General features: G+C 28.8%; 1 protein-coding gene across 3 annotated transcripts in view; it reads left to right on the top strand.

The window, feature by feature from the left end:
• Nucleotides 1–17,502, top strand: part of Cad96Cb (protocadherin Fat 4-like Cad96Ca) — a 194,479-nt gene that overhangs the window by 32,767 nt on the left and 144,210 nt on the right. Inside the window, exon 2 of one of the 3 annotated variants that reach the window (XM_067045824.1) lies at nt 8,717–8,756. The exons of the other annotated variants lie outside the window; for them this stretch is intronic. The gene's annotated coding sequence lies outside the window, so the exon portion shown is untranslated. The remainder of the gene's footprint in view (nt 1–8,716; nt 8,757–17,502) is intronic. 3 annotated transcript variants of the gene reach the window in all.

Raw genomic sequence — 17,502 nt, 5'->3', positions numbered from 1 at the left:
GTTATAAATTATTTTTTCTAATATCATTAGAAAAATACGTCTATGTTACTACTCTAGGTTTTGGAAAAAAATGTTCAACCTAGGAAAAATACTTCTTTAGTGAATTATTAAATTTTTTCAGATTTATGCACTTTTCAGTACTACTAACAATGAGAGTTAGTTAATAATTACAAATAAACAACACTAAAGAAACTTAAGAGAAAGCAATTAAGAAAATTCGATATTTAAATCTTGTCAAAAGAAGATGGCCACGGGATCTTCTAATTTAAATTAATGTTTGAATTACCACGAATGGGTGGTTTCTATCCAAGATTTTCAAGTGTATATGAAACATACTACATATTTACCTATTGTATTACTTTGTACAGTTGTAAATTACATTAAATAAATAATTTTAAAAAAAATCTTGTCAGACTAATCCAATAGGGATTATACCAAACTTTATTAAAACCCATTTAATTATAAATTGATATACCGAGTATAAAATCATTAGACCCAATTTTGAGAAAGTCGTTAAAATGTTTATAATCTATTATATAAAGTGGCATTTTCGGTTTGTCAATTTTATTAAAAATGTCGCTTTAACATTCCAGGCATCTACCTGCTTTTGGGTAACATAGTGCGATTTTAAATTTACAATTTCTCATAAGAAAAAAATATGAAGCTCAGAAACTGGAAACAAAGCTTGACAACCTTCTACAATAAGCAATAAGTTGATGTAGGAGTTTTCATAAAGTGTTTTAGTGAAAAATGGTACGATTGATCAATTTTTATATTTGAGGTGGCACATTAATCAGTTCTTGGACTCTACAGTATATGTTTTTCTGAAAATATTAATGAAGTACGTTATGTTTCTCTGAAAATATAATAAATATTATATTTATTTTTTATTATATTCTATTTTGTATTTTTATTTATAATCAGGTTCACTTCATACTTATTATGAATTCATTAGCTAATTATTATTAATTCAATAATTTTAAATTTACATCATTATTATTTACTTCAAAAGTTCATTCAATTATTTTTATATCTTTTTAATATGTTTTCATTTTAGTATTTCTTAATTGAATTATTAGTATCATTACTAGAGAATATTTCATATTGTTCTGATCTAGCTTATAAATCTTAGTAGACTCTTTCTTAAATCTTAGTCAAAATTGTAATTAATAATTTATATTAATTTTTTATTTATTTATTTTCTTTGGCACCGACCGATAGATGTCATCTGGTCAGACCATATTTTATGTAGTTTTCTAAATGAATAAATAAGTAAATTATTTATTTGTTAAAAAAGAAATTAATTAAATAATGACAAGGTACTTAGTGGTCATTAATGGTATGGTTCATTTCACAGTAATTGAAATTATTACTTGATTAATAGCACTAAACATTAGGATCTACTTGAAGAAATAGTAACAGTAGTGTTGTTAGAGCCCAGTTAGTCTGACCTTTCACGCTGGTGCATTCGGTCCGGTCGACGGGGTTGCAACAAACCAGGAAAAACCTAGTGATTTCTTTAAGTAAGAGGACCGCGCCTAGTTCTGTAGAGTGGCCTTTCCTGAGGCGAGTTCAATCTGAATATACACCGCTGAGTGACAGTGAAAGTAAAACCATTGTCTGTCGGAGCCGACTTCATCGTGGAGACATAGAGGGCCATGATAGGAATTGGGTAACGAGTGATTTCGATAAGGGTAGAACTGGTATAATTATGACGAACGAGGGTCCCTAATGAATTATTATAATTTAAAAAACTCAAACAAAATACGTAACGATATCGAAGTCACCCTCAATAATGAATCCTAATTAAGAACTCCTTCGAGCAGCTTTGTTCTCTAAGCGAGGACAACCATATTCCACGTCCATTTAAGGGTATGCGTGACTAGTTATTTTCAGTATCACACAATTATGTCATTTCGAACGGTGAGTTACGGAATTTCTATATTGATGACCAGAAATGGAATAATGCATTCACTGATTAAGTAACTTAAGTGATCTTCGTGAAACTGCATTCGGAAAAGGAGTTCAGATTACAGTTGAGAACTTTGGATTTTTTTGGCTTTAAATATTAAACATGCTGGTAGAGCTTATATTTGTAATTTCTATTGTTGTATACACAAGGTATCCTACTTTAAGGAATTATGATTTTAGTTTAGTTGGATCATAATAATGGTATCTGGTCTGTCTTTCTGTCTTTTGATGGAGTTGCTGATTTTTTATCATTCTCAAGTTCTTCTCCAGTGTATGGTTTCTAACGATTTGTAAATAAACGTAGGAAAATCAAAATACGTATATACAGTACATATTCGTTTTGGCATCCAATTTTCAGTAAAAATTTGTTATCATAATTTAATTTTTTATTAATTATTAATCTTCCATTTAGTGCTGAAAAAAAATATTTCGATGTTCAGAGACAACTATGGTAAAAAATAAAATAATTAAAATAAAATAAAGTTAATAAATATATAGAAACACAGAATATGTATTCTTTTAAAAAAAGTAATATCTGTTTCAAATTCTCAAACCACGTTACTACTAAGTCACAACTTTTCAATGAATGATTTAAAAGATTTTATAAAATTAAATTTTTAACTAACTGTAGTTAGATGTTTGAAAATAGAATTTCGATAAACACCTGTATAGAAAAGTTAATTATTAATTTCTGTTCATACAATTTACGAAAAAAATTAAATCTAACCGTTTTGGACTTAAATGGTTTCACACTTTTTTCAGCAAAATAATCAATATGTTGTATTTTCCTGGAGTAATACATTTTACAATTTTCTTAATATTTTGTTAATCTGCTTTTTAAGAATCATTTTTTTTTTTTCAATTTTGGTAATGCCTGGACTTTCTCAATATATTTTAACTTTTACAATTAATTTTACGACCTTCGCCGGTCCGAGTGGAAAATGGAGAAACATGTCGACAGGATAGTTTCAGAGGGATAGTAGAACCATCATATAAATAAATTGATTAATTATTTAGTACTGACAAGTTTCAACGATCATCAACGGTTGATAGAATGTCAAAATAATCGGATTGGTTGTTTTAGAGGAAAAACACAGATTTAATTTTCTAATTTTGAGGGGAGCTATTTTTTTTTTTCTTGGTCGACTTATATAAGACTCAATGTTGAATATTACGAACCAAAACTAAGTCCAATAAAGAGGATTTTTTTTTTGTTTTTTGTTAAAATTAATTGGTATAGGAAAGTCAAAATGCTTTAAGGAGAATAATCAAAATTTTGAAAACGTGATTCCTAAATACTTAGTTTCCATACACCTTCATAGATGGCCGAGATATGACCGTAGGAAATATCTATCAACCGCCATTTTGAAATATATTCAAGGATAATCGCCAAGTGATCTCGGTAGTCAAATATAATAAAAAAATCGGACTAGTTATTTCTGATAAAAGCCGAGTACTGACAGATCTTTTTTCATTCGATTTTTGAATTCAACCTATTTTGAAACATAAAACCTCTAAACGACGAGAAGATGGTTGAGGGTGCAGTCAAAATAAAACACAAATAAGTTGAAGTAACTTATTTAACTATTATTATTATAACTTATTTGTGTTATATTTTGACCCCCCAACCATCTCTCCTCGTATAAGTCATCCACGGTCAACTATCTCTCATGATACCTCTATTATTAAGGGATGTTAATTTTATTAATATTCGAATTCAAAGGTTAATTACAAAAATAATAAACTAATACAACCCGATGGTTGAATCACAAACTAATCACCTTCTATCAAACACTGAAATGGAAATCTGCTTTTTTTTGGTCTCTTAAATTTGGGAAGCTTTCCAGAGGTTCCGAATTAACCGGCATTAAATGTGCTATTGGTCGTTTTCTCCTCGTTTCTAGTCAACAGATTTTCTCTTTTTCATGATAAATCAGGCGGATGAGTCCATGAAAACGGTTATCGAGGGCAATCAATGTCTTCTTTAGGGAAATGTCTCTTTTACAATATAAAAATACCGAGGCAGTTAATTAAATCAGTGATTATTAATTCTTGTTTAACTGTTCCCATTTATTCTTGTTACCCTCATTTTATAGGAACTTCGTGTATTAGCTATGCATTATATAATATACAATTTATTACGTATATTTCAAGCTTCTCTGCATTGCATTTTCTGTCAAATATCTTAACAATAATGTCTAAACAATAGGAAGAAATCATTTCTACTTTGCTGTTCTTATGATAATTACCTACTTGCAAGATGGAACATGCCATCACTTTTAGCCTAAGAGCTGTTCCCTATCGAATCAGCTTACCCTTGCTATAAGATCAATATCGTAGAAAGTTCGCCCTGCCTATGTAGAGCAGGTGATCGGACAACAAAACGTGTCCTCTACGCACTTTCTTTGAGTCCCAAGGAAAGCAAAGAGGAAACTAGACGAAAAAATTGCTTGTATCTGTGCTGTTAACATCTGGAGGAGAAACGTGAAAAATAACAAAAAAAAATACATAAAAAAGTTTTAGGCACAAGAACTCGATTGCAATAAAATGACATAATCGCACTATTGTAACCTTGATTCAGCATCATCACTAAAATCTGTACGATTTTGAAACAAAACTTTTCAGAAGCACTAAAATTAACAAATAAATTCTATCCTTATAACGTCTATGTATTTTATTTTGTTTTCTTTTATTATATTCCAGTTGTTTTAAGGACATTAGTTTTTATTTCTATTTATTTTCGTATAATTTAATTTTTAACACTTAATAAACGATATTTTATACAAATTTAGTTTTGATGTGCCAGCATTGAACGAGTTGTTCAACCATCATTACCAAACACAATTCACAGGATTGGGCTGGAACAATGGAACACCTAAAACAAAAAATAAAACATGACTAAGTCATATTTTTACTATTCATCTAATACTGTATTTTTTTCAAACTATTTAAAATTAGAGGTGAAATATACTATATAAATAGAACAATTTAATACTAGCAATCTAAATGAAAAACTTTTTCTTTTAATTAGCTTTACAAAATAATTTTGACTTTATTATTGGTAAAATTGATAATGAGCAAATGTATTCCGAAATTTTAATAAAGAAATACAAGTAAATAAAATGGTTCAATTAAAACGATGATTCCTTGATTTCTAACTAGAAAATCGTTTAGTATTTTATTATTAATATTTCAGTTCAATTGTAGATCATTAAAACATGTTTATATCTTATTTGAATAAAATCTAATTTTATCTAAATTGTATGTAGGTAATTTTTATTTACTTTCATTCTGCATTTATGCACATGGATTTTTTTTCTTTTATTTATGGTTATTTATTGTTTTTTAATGCGTATATGTAAAAATTGAATATTTTTTATTTAAAATTAAAAAAAAGTATCAATGGTATAGCTATAAAAGTTTATTAAAATGTAACGTAGTTATAGTAGAACAATGTTTTCAATAGAACAAATTTTTATACGTGTTAATAAATTTAAACTTTTACAGACTTTTAGTTACTAGTAGGAAAATACAACAAAGAATGTCTACCCAGTGTTTAAATCAGCAAAGTCTCCTCTCTATTTCTAATGGTTAATTAGATACATAATTACTTACATTCAATGGTTTAAAAATAAATTTTATTTCTTTACAAATTTGATTTATCAAGAAATGTGAGTCAAGAAAAATATTTTTGCACCTCATTAAGCCAAAGTAGTGGCTGGAATTTGATAAAATCGGTACCGGACCAATTTGAAATCTATAACCTAAAATTTTTTAATAACTTTCTTCCAAATATGAGCGAACGAGCCATTGTTCAAATTTAGGTGTGACTTGAAAAAAAAATGAAAGTGTAACTAAGTAGACGTGATAATTTAAAATTATAAAACATAACAAAAATAAAAAATAAAATAATTTTTATTTCAGTACAAAAAAAAACCCAAAAAAAAAAACCATGTCAACGGATCGGAACAAATCATTAATTAAAAAAATAAAATACCCGATTACTTTCAGTCAGATTACTTCTTATAAGATCCTCAGAGATCAACCCATAGAAAATAGTGTAGAAATGGGTCTAAGGAAGCAAAATAGATTTTTCGACCAGCATTCTCGAAAGGGCCTAATAAGTTATATTAATATTCCATTATCTAATAATAGATTGTGCATAGAAAAACATATTGTTTAAATTATTTCCGGCTTTCACTTTCACCTCAGTGTGGTTAGGTCTTATTTTGTGGTATATCATTCGATGTAGCCCTGAAAAAATTCCAAGCTGTTCTTATTAAGTGAATGTACCCTTCCGTAGAGTATTAGCTGCGTTTGTATGAAGGAATAAAATAATAAATACAAACATGTACCACCTAAGGACACATGAAGGGTCATGGGTATACTTCTTGTAACAGTATAACAGTAACTCAAGGTTGTGATGTGGTCAGCTAAGAGATCAAGGGTCAGGAAGCTAGTTTATTACTTAATAAGCTGCTTCAATAATAGAAAAATGAAAAGAAAACAAACAGATTTATTTGACCTTCCTATATTTTTATTCCTCAAAGGTTCTTAGATAACTATGATAACATTTATAAATTTTAATTATTACAGTCATCGATAAAATTACTCTTGGAATTATTTATTACGTAATGGTATGGGAGTAAAACTCAATTTTAGTTTTTGAAATTGAGGCTCCCTTTAAAACTAGATGGATATTGTAATTAAAAAAAATGGTTGACCAATACATCTCATATTGTGATATCATCCTGGAACACCTAAATCAATTCTGATACTTTCTTTGTTGTTGATTATTTGTGGAATGATCTATGTAACGAACATCAAATTAATAACTAAACCGGTAAATAAGAAGCTATTAATGCATAAAGTATCAATTTTTTGAAAATAACTTTTAGTTTTAGTTCTAGAACTAAATAATAACTTCTGGACTGTGTCGGTCTGAAATATGAAACCCATGATGATCATCTTTCATGTCTATGATCACCATAGTGTGACTTCATCAACACAAAACACGATCCTTTTACGCTAAGAATGATATGTACGTCACATTGGTTGATCCAACAATTCATTTTTGTTTTCCAAAGAAATTAGACATGTGGTCTGCCTGAATCCTAAAAAATAAATTGATTAAAACAAAAAAAAAAAAGACATGAATTGTCAGTATTCAGTTGTTACGTTTAAAATAATTGTATCATAAGACATAATTGAAAGAAAAACAACTTTTAATTTAAAAACACTTGTAGTAGAATAATCAGTAATAAGCTGTGTGTTTTTTTTTTAAATGTATACAACATATTAACTTACTTTTCCAGCCGAGTAGATAATTATTTTCTGTACACCATAGCCTAAGCTACCACAGCGAGTCAACCCTTTGGGTACTGGATTCCTCCTGAGATTCACCAGGCCTCATAAAGTGTGGACCCTTAACTGGTGATTCTGACCAAATCACCTCATTGTACAACTATTGGTCTTGTAACAGTACTTCCTTACTAAGTACTGAAACCATATGTGACAGACTTATGTTGTTATAGGTTAGTTAACTTTAACATATTTTGGAGCTGAATAAGTATTGTAAATTTCATTATAAAAATAACAAAAAACTTATTAGAGGTTAGATTTACTTCTAAATTATTACACAGTCAGCTAAATCTTTATTTATTTTTTGCATTAAACATTTAATTGGCCACCATTTAATGTAGAAACTTAAAAGATAGGCGACTATGCTGGGTGATGATAGGTTTTATGATGAATAGCTCTCAAGAAAGAAATTAATTTGAAGAAACCTTAGAAGCGACTCAATTAAGTTGAAGAAAGAACAAATAAATTAAGATTTTTCTATCTTAAGTGCAACAACTCATTTTAACATAATTTATTATTTGACCACAACAAATAATGGTGGAGTATAATAGAGGAGTTAAGTTGGCAGGGAAATTTAAGTAAATTAGGCGGGCCTTACGATGGACCAGAGGCGTGGCAGAGGAGTAGAGGAAAAATACAAGCCAATCACTGAATGCCTCCTGATTCAGTTTAGATCACAATGGCAGACAATTCTATTAATCTCAGCGCAAACCTATACTCCGTGGGCGTGACTTTTTAGGCGTCACTTTTACTTTAAAGGGAGTAGGGTTATGCCATCCATCCCTCCCCTCCTCCCTGTAACGAATTCAAAATAATAAACAATAGGAATTTAAAATGTATTTTATCTTGATTATTTAGAGTGTTATTTCACAATAATTTTCTCTTGGTATCACAAGTTAGTTTGCAAACTTTTATTATTTTCAAAATCGACTAAGAATTTTTTTATAGTCGACCAGAATATTAAAAACAAAAAAATTAAATTTATTTATTTTCATGTACAATTCAGAAAATATATAAAATTTATTCAAATTAACATTAAATGTTTTTATTTGATTCGCATAATTATACAAAGTTCATCTATTCTTAAATTCATTCCAGCATCTAATGTATTAAATACTGTTAATATAATGTCATTGTTTATATATGTATGTAATTATTTGTAAATGATAAAAGGAGGATGACAAAATAAATAATAAAATAGAATATTTTATCAACTTTTAAACGCGATGGTTCGAAAATACTTTGTAGAACACAGAAGTTTAATTGCTTTTTGTCTTTTTACACATCGCAAAAAGTGTAATTTATTATGTTTGTCTCTCATTTTTAAACATCAGTCTTACATGAACTTATAAAGTAATTAATTCAAGCATTTTTCTTTTTACAGGTAAACGAAAAGTCTTTCAACAACTACACTGTCAATTGTGGTACGTATCAGTATTACTTGTCTCGTTGTACCATTGAAATATATAACCTCTTAAAATAAAATATGTAATATTTAAATAATTCGGGACTGTTTTATTTTAATAATAGAGTATTTTTCATATAACTAGTCTAAAAATGTCCATTTACGTTTAGAATAATGCTTACTAGTATTAATGGACTGATAAGTTTACTATGAATTAAAAAATTTACTTTTATTTACTTTTTCGTCATTCAATGGAAAAAGTCTGATATCATTATTGTGATATGCTTGTACTGTGGATGGAATATGAGACTAACAAAGGCAACAATACCTAACCTCCAAGCTAAAAAATAATATAAATAAAAAATGTATTAGTTCTTAGTGAATAAAGTATTTTAATTAAGAGTCATTACTAAATGGAATCAAGTTCAATATTTTTTTTCTATCTAAAATTAAAATCACAATTAACTATCATCAACTAATCTCTAATTGATCTCGTCTTTTTTCATAAAATTGCAGAGCGAAAAAATCACTTAAAACATTTCTTAATAACCTTGTACTACGAAATTAAGGTTACGGACGGTCACGAATTTATGAGTTGATCTTTGAGGGCCTTACTCAAAATAACCTGGCTCAAATTAATGGCTATTTTGTTTTTATAATTAATTATTGTTTTCATTCCAAGGATTTGGTTTTAGTTTGTTTTTATAATGAAATAAAAATTATTTGTTTTTTTTTTATTAATTTTTCTTTTTCACTACCAAAAGTAGCACTGTTTTCAGAAATGAAATGAAATAAAATAAACATCGGGGAAAAAATTGCAATCCTTGTCTGTCAAATTTGTGTAAGGGCATAGTCCATGAAACCGTTAATTCAATTTTGAAGAAATGTTTATGGATTGTCAGGATTCTTGGTCTCATATCGAAGTTATTATATTTCTTCCCCTGTGTTCGTTTATAAATGTGTGTAAACGTATTTCTCTCGGCCCCTAGATTTTGGATCGTCCGATTTTAGCTAAATATGGAAGGTAGTTATGAATTATTTTTAAAATAGTCCGGTATTAATTATATCAAATTCTACTCCCTTATTTCGGCTAATACTACACAAAAGTATTTTTCTCGACATAGATTTTTAAAAAAGACTCCTGCTATAGATATCATTCTCAAACGACAAATCAATTTAAAAAAAAAATTAATCTACCTCAATCCATGAAATATGGAAAATTATAAACCTACCTTTTCATAAGAAATAGTGAGGGAGGTATCTTCATATTTGCAATTAGAAAACTATTTTAAATAAAACTTCAATGGATGAGTGATTAACTTTTAAATATTATCTGCATCTTACGTTAGTAAATTCGACCCGTTAAAAATATTTTCTATCATCTATTTTCAATAAGTAACATTGTTATAGAAAATTCTAAATATTCTTCAACAAAAATAACATTATTATGTATAGGTTCTAGATAAAATCTAAACATTATTTATTTTTTAATTCCTATTATTTATTATATATTAGCTAAATGTATACACTTATATTACAAAACCAGTTTTTTTCGTTCGATTGTTAGGAAAGTTATGAGCAAAAAATAATTTAAAAGTTTATGGGTAGTAAAAATAAATTAACATTATATAAAACAAAAACTACAGTGAATAATAATAACTCCAAAATTCCGGGCGCAAATAGAAATTTTCTAACCTAAAAAAAAAAAAAAAAAATCCCCCCAAAAATTTTATATAACCTATAAAATGTTTTGAGTATATTATTATTTGGATAAAAAGTAACGTGGTCATAAGAGTCAATTCAGTTTGCACCGCTTTCCTCTTCTTTCTCTTTGGAAATTCCACATGAAGTCCTCCAAGAACCGTCAAGGCAGACCGTCAAGCATTCAAGTTAAAGCATTAATAAGACTTTCCACAGTTTCCCGGTGGTTTTCTAGTCTAACTAATCATCGCCATCAATGGTGAGAGAACAAAGAAATTTAACTACTTTCGGACCTTTCTCCTGATCCCCAATCGTTGAAAGTTCTGAAGAATAGTCAACGAAGGATTGTTCTCAACTAAAGGTAATGTTAAATCTGATAAAGTACGGGCACTTATAGCTACTGCTTGCTTTATCTCAGCAACTAAATCTTGAGCCATGGTAAGAGCAAAGGTAGTTTATCTTTTAAATCTGTACAACGCGTGAGTTGGTTTCGCAACTAGATCTTAGACCTACGTCAATTTCATATCTACTGAAGATCTTACATAATTATTATGTATTAGCTCTATTAGAACGTATATCTTACACAAGTTTCATTGCAATAAAAAAGATAGACTTAGGAAGCCAGTCAATCCAAAGGTTTTAACTAGACCTAAGCTGGAGTTAAAGATCTACTGATTAAATACAGGACTTTAATTTAGTATATACTGATTAAATAATAACATTCCATTGCTTAAAAAAATAAATAAAAAATAAAATAAAGATCCAAATATCCTATTTTTTCAACCACTTTCAAAGCTTTTGGACTATTCGCATTGAATAGAAAAATTTTCAAGTTTAAGAATGAATAAAGAATATTCTCTTTTATACTATATGAAACGTAGTCAACCGAATCATACTAGATTTAGAAATCAGAGTGGCCAAAATGAAAGAGAAAACAGTCAGTTTAGCAGATAGGACCAGCTTTTCCTCTGCGGCAGACCTAATCGGTGATTGGCAGAAGACAGGAAGATATCGAAGGCCTATGGGAACCGGGAAGCTCGCCGCCGAACCGAAAGTGACGCAGGGTGTGGAGTATGAGTATAGGCCGTTTGATCTGAACAAGAGTATCCGACACGTTTTCTATACCACTCTCTCTCCATGGTATCACCATAACCAGCATTAGTGGTGGCAGTCACCATATCTAAGCAACTGTTTTCACAGTCAGTGATGTATAGATCAATGGTGTGGCTTACATTGGTAACGGTTACTGTAGTCGAGTGAGTTCTTTGAGAGGTTATTTGCGTAACACGTTATTGGTATGAAAGGATATCTTTTATTTCCTAGCAGGAAGAAGTAATAATCATTTTGATTCTCCTTTTTCTTATTATGTAATTTGTTTTATTTTGATATATATTTTATATCGTTCCTATTTTTATTAATATACATTGATATAAATCGATTAAATGTTTAATTTATAAACGTAATTAAATTTTAACATAAAATATATATCATTTTAAGGGATTGGTTTAAAAAATCTTTTGTCCATTCTGATTGATAATCTCTAAGTAGGTAATATTAAGTATTAATAACTATTCATGATTTATATTAAAGATGTAATATACTGATAAAACCAACTGCATAGGGTTGCTATATACATAGCATACTATACTAGTTGGACAATTGTTTATTATTCTTATATTACTAAGGCGTGTAAGTAAATATTAAAATACATAATTGTGGAACTCTCATTGTTTTATTTTTATTTATTTAATGTAATTTACAACTGTACAAAATAATACAATAAGTAAATATGTTGTATGTTTCATATACTCTTGAAAATCTTGGGAAGGAACCACCCAAATGTGGTATTTCAAACATTAATTTAAATTAGAAAGTCCCGTGGCTTCTTTTCAGAAGCCTCGGAGGATTATCAGGGATTGTTAAGGATGAAAGATTAAGATTTTTAGTTTTTTAAATCTTTTTCTTTTTCTATATTTTAATTTTACAATATTATTCATTTTTTCCCCTTCTATTATTTACCTTTATATCTAACTCTAATTCTATTTCATTATAATAAATAGTAAACATTTTAAATATTGAAAAATACACATATACATAAACAACCCTACATGGTCATGCACAATAATACTTCATTAAAATCTAAAATATATTCAACATACATGCATAAAAAAAAAATACATTTAAATAAAATTAATAAATACCTATATACATGATAATTATAACAGGCTATAGTTTTTTTTTGAAAAAAAGGTATTAATATTATAAAAATAATAAATATGAGTGACTACTTTATTTTAAGTCCCGTAACCACATTCTTTTCAGACACCTTACAATCATTAAGGGGATTGATAAGAATTAAAGGTCACGGACAAATGGGTTCATGTAACTGTGGAATTTTTAATTAAAGAAGTTTTAGAACCAAATTTTCAATAAATATAAAATTAAGGTCTTTATGGATAATTTTAAGTTTTTGGGTTATAAGGATTCGATTCGAAAAATATTCGATCTGCCAAACCTTTTAAATATTCTAATGTTATTGATAATCCAGTTCTTTATCAGGTGTTATTAAGATTTCTATAAAGTTCCTGTATTGGAGGTTCTACAATAAAATAAAACGAAATGACAAAAAAAAAAAATATTCTCATGTAAAAGTCCTCTAAGACAAATAATGACAGGTTCCTACTGATGGTTACTTGTCTACGATATTTATAAAATTCTGTTGTTGAAGTAAACAATTTTTTCTGTAATTTCATAACTTGTAAATATACAAAATGTTTTATATGATATATTCATTAATCCAGAAAGATTATAATGACCAATTTATAAATAATTTTAAATACCATTCCTTAATGCATCCTTGACATCTAAATCGACGTTTCGAAGGTTTTTTCGTCATCTTCAGGACACTTATCTATTATTTAAACTCGCCTTATAATTTATTTATTTATCCTTATTAGGCACCAACCATACTTATATTTTATATAATGATATTTTGTTGTTATTATTTATCAATTTCGAAAATTTACTACAAATCTCTTGTTCACTACCACATAATCTTTGATGTTATTCATAAAATATAGATACAGCTCGTGAGTAGTGATGATAAAGAAAGCAAGTTTTAAATAATTGAATAATAGAAGACGTAGTTCTTAAAATAATTTATAAATAATTAATTATTTAATTAATAATTAAACCAAAACTAAAATAATTTATTTTATTTAAATCAAATTCATCCCTCTTCCAGAAAAATTATATAATTTGTTCTATTTCTTGAGAGGAATGAATATTTTGAAATTTCAACAATACCCCTAAGTCCTCTTTACTACTAGACCTGAGAAAACTTTACCAATTATTTTTGAAATCCCATCATCAAATGATAAGCCATTTTTGAGTTCTCTAAACGTTCAGGATGGATTTTAAATGCTTATTACACAGTAACACTCGGAATCAATTTAAAATAATCGAATATGTGTTGTCAAGCTGTTACTGATTTCCGTTGAAAGTAGATCTAACAACTTTTCAATTTTCCACACCATTGTACCCTATAACAAATAAAAGCTTTGCAACAAGTCTTTTGTTATAGTTATGCCTTCTTGTAACTTACCATTTGTACTTACATACTGCTATGACATTTAACTGACGTTCATCAGAGTAGTATGTTGTCATACATCTTGTTTTCTCTTCCAATGAAAGTCTCACCAGACGGAGACCACTTAAGATGCTATGCTGTGTCAACATGAGATCATTGCGAGGAAGAAAAGTCCCCCAGCTTTCAGAGCTAATGATGCCTTCATGAAGTTGTCATCTTCCTTCTACTTAAAGTCGTAAAATATGTAATGGTTGTCTTATTTTCTCTTCAAAACATTCTTGTGTCGTTTAGTTTCCAAACAGTATCTCAACAGTAATGTCCAGTCGCTTGTCTACAATACGACCGTATTTTGCCAATGTATTGATTGTTATATGTCACCAAAGTACAGTCATTAACTGATGGAATATGAGTATTAACAAAAAAAATGTAATTATAATTCAATATACTTACGGGATTTATTGAACTTCAGGATTGCATAAATCGTCAATCTTGTATTTAAATCCAAAACCTCAATGCTCCTTACTTATTTACAAACGAAATCATTCTTAATAATTTTGGAAAACAATTTTTAGGTTGAATATTTTATAAATTTTTGTTAAACTCCTTTAGACCAATTTTGAAAGTGAATCCTTGCATTTTTGTTTTTAATGGACAGATTTTATGATATTTTAATGTGTTAGATTTATTATTTAAAATTTTGTGTTCAATTTTTACAATGGGGATAGTCCTCTGGTTCTCAATGCCTCTTATGGTAATATTAATTCCAGATAATCCCCATAGGCTCCTGGAAAGAATTTATCCTCGAGACGTTCTGAAAGGTATTTTAAATTACTGGAGAAAAAAATACAAAATATTATATTTATTTCATAAAGTTTCATTTGCATTTATGGATAACTTTAAAAACATGTAAATCTAAATTAAAAGACAATGCAGTAATATCCCACATTTTAAAATATACCAACCTCCTAAAATACAAAATTACCTAAGGTTAATAATTTTTTTTTTAATAACTTAAATTGTAAAATAGACTAGACAATATTTTCTGGATCTACCTCCTTAAATAAATGCCTAATTAAAATAACCAAATAATGTTAGTATAGTGAAATTGCTTTTATAGATGTGAAGTTAATCAGTTGAAATGCAAAAATATTAGGAAAAATTATTTATATTAATTTTTTTTATGTGAGAAACATATGCTAATGGGTATTAATTTTATGGTTATAATCCATGCTTAAAATATCAGATTCATGTTTTCAGAACAATTATTTTCTATAATAAAGGTACATAAAAACTGAAGGTTAATTTTAACTGCATAAAAGTAGTAATATATTCTATAAATAATCCTTGTTACTTCTTACATTTTCATTCACGATAGGGTATGCGTCATTATTTTCCAATGAAATAAGTAGGCGATGAGAAGTTATAATCTAAAAAATGTATAACCTTACATAAAGCACTAAAAAGATTCCAGAGTTGGAAAGAAAGAATTAGAGATTGTGGGAAGCGGAATAGGTTGGTGTTTATCTGAGTTTAGTGTCGGAAGTTGTCCAAACAATGGCCGAATCAAAGAGCACCCCCCAGACGTGGTCTAAAAACTAGCAGATGAACGAGTTAGCAAGTTAAGTCATCCACTCCGGAAAATTTCCCACAGGATTTTCCACCATTGTCTGCTTCGCCGAGGAAAGCTCGCGGTTTTCTTCAGTTAACGGTATGGGGAAGGAGGTGGTGAGCATTTCAAATAAGACTGACGTAACCACAGCAGTTTTCATTGCAATACAAACTTAAACAGATCTATCTAAAATGAAAACTGTTGTTAATTTTTTTAAAAAAAGTACCATGTGTATTGGATTAAAATACCCTTTTGTGGATCCATACCGAAGCAATTTAATTATTATTTTATTCTGAATATTTTTAAAAAGTCGTCCATTCCTTTACACGAATTCCATCTCTCTAGGCTATTTTTATAAATTTAAAATTTTTTTCAATATTATAATTAGCTATTTGTTAATTTTGTAATTTAGTTATTTGTTGATAATTTATTCACTTAGTTCTAGCATGTGGACCATTGTATATGTTTTTACCCTTTTGTGGATCCCTACCAAAGTAAATTAATTATTATTTTATTTTGAATATTTTTAAAAAGTCGTCCATTCCTTTACACGAATTCCATCTCTATAGGCTATTTTTATAAATTTAAAATTTTTTTCAATATTATAATTAGTTATTTGTTAATAATTTATTCACTTAGTTCTAGCATGTGGGCCATTTATGTGTTCTTACCCTTTTGAGGATCCATTGCAAAGCAATTTAATTATTATTTTATTTCGAATATTTTTATAAAGTCGTCCATTCCTTTACACGAATTCCATCTCTCCAGGCTATTTTTATAAATTTTCAATTTTTTTCAATATTATAATTAGTTATTTGTCGATAATTCATTTAGTTCTAGGATTTAGGTCATTGTTAATTTTATGAATTATTGCTTCTATAACTGCATTAGTATTCCTCATCCGATTCTATTTGTTTCTTTTAGTGAGTTTCATCACAGTAATATATTACTGTAATTTTATAATAATTAGTTTTACTTTGAAATTACTTTTAGATTTTTTTATCTATCCATTAGACACACCCTTAAAAAAAATCCGAATACATGGATCCGCTCTATTTCTATATATTTTTTTCATTTTTACGCCTCTTTACAAAATTGATTTCTTATGAAATTATTCTTTTCTGTATATTTCTATTGAGTACCTTATTACTCCTATTTCAAAGTCAATGATTTGTGTATTGAGAATAAAATATATGTTCACTATTTCTGGATCTCTAAGCATGTTGTCAGCACAACTATATTTCCGAAACGGCCAGACGGATTTGTCAAAAATTTATACATCTTTATATTCAGTAAAAATCAGGTTCAAGACTTATCTCAAGTTTCTTATTAATACCCAGATCCATCCAATCTTCTGGATTCCAGTGTTTTCCCAGCGAATTGCAAACCCGCTTCCAGAGCAGTAGATGATAGCGTGCGAACGGCCCCATCAGATGGACAGCCGATGGTAATGACGACCTTCCTGAACTCCTGCAGTGCCCCGAGATTAGACCAGAAAGCCGACAATGGTACAACTCCCCCGCAACGGTCCGTCGTAGCGGTACCCTCTGCAATATGGAATACTTTGGTGTTTCCCTCTCGATTTCCTGTCTCTTCCTGGATTTTCTTTCACTTTGATCCGTTCCTCCGACGTTTCCACAATCCCGCAATTTCTAAGGATGACGAATCGTCGGCACGTCGAAGAGGCACGCAATCGTCTAAAAAAGATGTTTTGGTGATTTATTGATCGAACCTTCACTATATAAATTAATAACATACTATCTTCAACACCATCCACAAAAAAATGAACTGCCTCACAGTACCTACATGAAAAAACAAGTTCCTAGACTGTCTTCTATATATTTATTATAAGTTTCCTTAAATATA

Source organism: Halyomorpha halys, unplaced genomic scaffold (assembly GCF_000696795.3).
Source record: "Halyomorpha halys isolate HHAL.00 unplaced genomic scaffold, Hhal_1.1 Scaffold71.1, whole genome shotgun sequence".
NCBI classification, from domain to species: Eukaryota; Metazoa; Arthropoda; class Insecta; order Hemiptera; family Pentatomidae; genus Halyomorpha; species Halyomorpha halys.
This window is presented reverse-complemented; position numbering and strand designations above follow the sequence as displayed.